Here is a 5,646-nt window from a genome sequence, read left to right as displayed (position 1 = left end):
TGCGGCGGAAGTGGGTGGGTGTGAAACCATGACAACCACAAGAGGAAAGTGGGTGGGTGTGAAACCATGACAACCACGAGAGGAAAGTGGGTGGGTGTGAAACCATGACAACCACGAGAAGAAAGTGAGTGGGTGTGAAACCATGACAACTATTGGAGGAAAGTGGATGGGTGTGAAACCATGACAACCAATGGAGGAAAGTGGATGGGTGTGAAACCATGACAACCAATGGAGGAAAGTGGGTGGGTGTGAAACCATGACAACCAATGGAGGAAAGTGGGTGGGTGTGAAACCATGACAACCACGAGATGAAAGTGGGTGGGTGTGAAACCATGACAACCACAAGAGGAAAGTGGGTGGGTGTGAAACCATGACAACCAATGGAGGAAAGTGGGTGGGTGTGAAACCATGACAACTATTGGAGTGGGTGAATGTGAAACCATGACAACCACGAGATGAAAGTGGGTGGGTGTGAAACCATGACAACTATTCGAGTGGGTGGGTGTGAAACCATGACAACCACCTGAAGAAGTGGGTGGGTGTGAACCCATATATATGATCCTGAATCATTTTACGGGCCAATCGAAAGGCACAGAATGTTTCGATTGCATACGTTTGGCTGAATGTATAAACAAGCTGTTATCCTGATAAGGTAGGCCAGCTGCTGACCAAATATGGGCAAGTTTGCGCAATCTCGCAAGTTTTACGCAATGTCAAACAATGGCAAATGGTCACCCACGCAGCATGAGTACATAAACAGGACACGTTTGGAGGAGTTTAAAAATAGGTAACTGTCTCAAGAAAGCCAAGCATTTTTTTCATGGCTTTTTTCATATTTCTCTAACGTAGCATCTATCATTAATTGTCTGAAAATATATATATTTTTTAAACTGCCAATGCAGGACCCCCCTGAAAAAAAGTCATGGCTTTTTTCATATTTCTGTAACGTAACATATATTATTTATTGTCTGAAAATATATATTTTTTTTAAACTCCCAATGCAGGACCTTCCTGAAAAAAAGTCATTCCACCGAGTGTGGCTTTCCTGGATAAATAAATAAAATGAAGGGGATCTTCCACTGATAATGTTTCACCAATTAAATAAGTCTGTTCCTTACCCATTCTGCCACCTCATTCCCATGCCATGTCATATGGGGCCATCCATTTAGTACGTACGCATCGAGAGGAAAGGGGGGTTAACCCAAATGCGTACGCTTGCGTATGGGGGGGGGGGGTCTACTGACAATGTACATAGCATAGGAAACGGGTGGGGGTGAAGCTTCGATAATAATAATGCAGCCGGCGGTGAACTATCTGTTTGCTTAAACACGTTAATAGTATCAATCCTTGATCGTTTCTGCGTGGATTAAATATTCGGCCGTTCTGTAGGATTCGGGGGGGTGGGGGGGTCAATCGTACGTACGCAGGTGGGGGGGGGGTGTAAAAAGTCCACGTGCGTACAGAGAGGGGGGAAGGGGTCAAGTTTTGACAGATTTTTGCGTACCTACTAAATGGATGGCCCCTATGCGGAAACTCGATGCACAAATGGAAAATAAAAACTCCCCAATATGTGTGCGACTACGTTCAACCAAAACAGACCATGGAAGATATAATGATTCAACGCCCCTTTCACAAATACGAATGAGGCATCACAGCAATTGTCTGGATCAAACGCATGAACATAAAATGATACTGTAGTTGTTGCTTTACATCAACACCAGCCATTCGGAAAAGAATCACGGTAATTATACAACGTTGCGTCAACATTGACATGTGGTTGCATCAACCACATGTCGATGACCAGATATTGTCGAGGTCGCTAGCCCCCGAGATCCCTCCCTCGATAATGTTAACGGCCGGGCTAGCATCATCAATCGCCCCCCCGCTGCTAAGCGAACCGCTGCTAAGTTCCTCACCCCTGGTGTGGGAGCCGTCGCCCGAGGATTCCCCTCCACCGCGGGTCCGCGTAATGGGCATGGTTAATTACCGATTAGTATTCTTCCCCTCTCTACTACGATACTTCCCTTTCCTAATCGCGCGCCTGCAACCCACACGGAGCGAACGCACGCACGCCCACACACACGCCGCTCCGCGCACTCCAACTCAACTCACGTTATACTCGCGCACCTGTATCACACACGGAGTGAACACACGCGACACCCACTCTCGCACCGCTCTGCGCAGCGCTCCCCCGAGGCGAGCCGCAGCACTACAGAATCACTGCGTACCCACGCGCAACCCGCGCGCTCAGCTCCGCGCAGCGCTCACTCACGTGGCGAACCACTGTGCACACAGCGCACCCACACGCTCACACTGCACGACAAGATCACGCGAGACCACGCTTCGCTATTAATGATTTATTATAGGCCACCTGCGAATTGATGTTGAATCAGTGAGTCGACGAGGCTGGCCTATTCCACTAAACCTGTACCTATTCCCTATTTATCGGCTTACGATACCCTACTTTACCTCCCCACTCACTGTTTGGTGCCCGCGGAGGTTCGCTGCTCTCTGCGCTAACAGCGTACCTCGATGCGTCGCACGGACGTCCGGGTCGCTGGCTGGAACTCCTGCTGGTCCGCTGGCCTGGAGAGAAGGGGCGATTTCCCCTCTCCGCTCCTCTATTTATCCTCCCTACCTCAAAGGGGATGCTGCGCTGAACAATGGGCTCGTGCACCCCAAGCCCGTGCACGGCGGTTCCCCGGGCGCTGTTGATATGCTAATCAGTGAGCGACGTTGGCGGCGTACATCCTAATTACTCCCTTACCCTTCCTAACAATGGGGCCTGCGCGCTCCAGCGCAATTATCCCAACCCCCCATGACTATGCGCAACAGCCCCTGTGACCCCGCTATTCATGCTGTCCCGTGCCTCCCCTGCTTGCCCCTGTCGACCCGTGGGAGTGTGTGTGGGGGGAAAATGCGCCTCAACCGCGGTGGCCGAATGCCCCACGCCGCGACCACACCATATTAAGGCCGGCCGCGGCGCCGCGGTGCCACGTAGCACGGGGGGGGGGTCATCCAATTCCCTGATCGCCGGAAACCGTGAGAATTAATCCCGATAAGGGTCTCTCGGATAAAAACCGGTCGATCAGGTGACCTTCCCTTCCAGCTCTATGGGGGGGGGGGAATGCGTGCGGGTGTGTGCTTATGTGGGGCGGGTGATGGGGGGCAGTGCGGTGGGGGAAGCCGGGCGGCTCCCTGGTTCGGCAGAGCGGCCCCGTCGTTGTGGCACCACATAGCCCCCCGGGGTGCCAGTCCCCGTCCCGGGTTGACTGGAGCACCTCGCCTGGGTTGCCCCCACGAGGTATCGCCGCGGGGTCCGCGGGATTCGCCCGGCCCTTGTGGCTGGCCTCGGGGGTGGCGGCTCCGTCTCCTGGGGCTCCGGCGGTGGTCTCCTCCTCCATTCCAACGGCTCCCCTCGGCCTCTGGCACCTGCGGGCTGGGGAACAAACTCAGAGGCGGTGGGGTTTAAGGGTCGCCGTCCTCGTCGCCCCCGGCCCCGCCCGGGGCCCCTCGGAGCCCGGGGCTCCGTGGGGCCCATGTACTGCGCGAGGCCCCCGGGCACGGGGGGTGGGGGGACCCCGGGGTTTCGGGGTACTTGGACGGCGGGGCTCCCCCCCTCGGGGGCTGCTCGCCACGGCTTCAGTCGGCGGATGTTGACCACCATCTCCCGGCCCCTCTCTCCTCCCTGAATCAGCACCGTCCATGGTGAGATCTGCCGTCTCACAATCCAGGGTCCTCGCCAGTAGGTGGTCAGCTTCCCCACCTGTCCGGCACCGACGCGGGGAGTGTACAGCCACACCTCGGAGCCCGCAGTGTAGAAGGGGGGCTCCATACGGGGTCGGGCGCCCTGCTCTTGCCGCTGGTGCGCGGCCTCTCCGTGCGGGTAGGCTCGGCCCCTGGCCCCTCGCAGGGTCTCCAGCAAGTGCTCCACGGGGTGGCTCCCTTCCTCCCGTTGCGGCGGAGGAACACCGAACAGCAGATCTGCGGGCAGGCGAGACTCGCGACCAAACATCATTAGGAACGGGGTCTGTCCTGTAGAGGTGTGAACGGCGGTGGTGTAGGCGAACAGGGCATAGGGAAGGTGTTCGTCCCAGTCCTGTTGATTCGCGGCCGCCATGCGTTTAAGCTTCCCGGCCAGAGTCTGGTTCATCCTCTCTACCATCCCGTTCGCCTGGGGGTGATACGCCGTGGTTCGGTCCTTCTGGATCCCGAACTCTCGGCACAGCGCCTGAAATAGTTCGGCCTCGAATTCACTACCCTGGTCGGTAATGACTCGTTCGGGGATCCCGCACTTAAGTACGTAGTTTTCCACGAAGGCCCGGGCCACTACGAGGGCTGTTTTATCCGGGATAGCCACCGCCACGGGGTAGCGGGTGAAGTATTCCACCGCTACGAGAATATATCGGTTGCCCCGGTGGGATCGTGGAAAGGGCCCCTGCAGGTCGATTCCTGACCAACTGATTCGTCCGACTGACTCGGAACGGCCTCAGGGGTACCTGGTACCTCGCCGGCTTTTGCCCACACTGCTGACAGGCCCGGCAGCCCTGCACCCAGGCGGCCACATCTTGTGCCAATTTGGGCCAGAGATACTGGCGACGCAGGGTCTCTCGAGTGCGTCGTTCCCCATCGTGGCCCCCGAGTGGGTGGTCATGCACCAGCCGTAGCAGCTGGGGTCGCACCTGGGCAGGAACACAGATGCACCCCGGCTGGCCGGCCTCGGTTAACTCCCGTACCACTCCGTTCCGCACACACAACCGGGCATACACACCGCTCCAGGGTCCTGGTAGGGCGCTCTTTTCCTCCCGCAGTGCCGCCTCCACTGCCGCCAGATCCGGATCTCGCTGCTGGGTCTGTCTCAGCTGCTCGTCGTTTAGGCCCGGGAAGGCGCAGCCGACGTCCTCCTGGATCCGTCCGATCGGGTCCCGAGCCGCGGGTCCCGCGCTTGCCGGGCGGTCGACGGGATCCTCAGTGCCACCTGTGAGGGTTTCTGTGGCGCACACTGCACTCTCTCTCGCTGGGGGGGGGTCAGTGGCCGCGGCCTCTCGGGGGTCCGTTGCCCGCCGGCAGCGTCCCCCCGTGAAACACGGGCAGGCCTCCTCCGCCCTCGTCTCGGCGTACACCGTGGGTCGCCTCGACAAGGCGTCCGCGTTTGCATGCGTCCGGCCAGCCCGATACTCGATTTGCAGGTTGTACTCCTGCAACTGCGCCAACCACCGGGCCATCTGCCCCCGCGGCTCCTTGAATGTAAGAAGAAACTGCAGAGCATAATGGTCAGTGCGTACGCGACATTTCCTGCCGTACAAATACGGCCGGAACTGTTTGCATGCGAAAATCACGGCGTACAACTCTTGGCGGGTCACGCAATAGTTCAGCTCGGCCCCACTCAAGGTCCGGCTGGCGTACGCGATGACTCGTTCCGTCCCATCCTGTACCTGTGACAACACCGCGCCCAGCCCGCTGCTGCAGGCGTCGGTGTCCAAAATAAAATCGGTGGTAAAATCGGGGAAAGCGAGGGTGGGGGCGTGGGTGAGGTGGTCTTTGAGAGTGGTGAAGGCCGTCTGGCAGGCCCCCGTCCACTGGTAGGGGTGCTTAGGGGAGGTGAGTTGGGTGAGGGGGCGTGCAATCTCGCTGAATCCCTTTACA

Source organism: Lethenteron reissneri, chromosome 10, assembly GCF_015708825.2.
Source record: "Lethenteron reissneri isolate LAM-NWPU_2019-01 chromosome 10, ASM1570882v1, whole genome shotgun sequence".
Classification (NCBI taxonomy): Eukaryota; Metazoa; Chordata; class Hyperoartia; order Petromyzontiformes; family Petromyzontidae; genus Lethenteron; species Lethenteron reissneri.
This window is presented reverse-complemented; position numbering follows the sequence as displayed.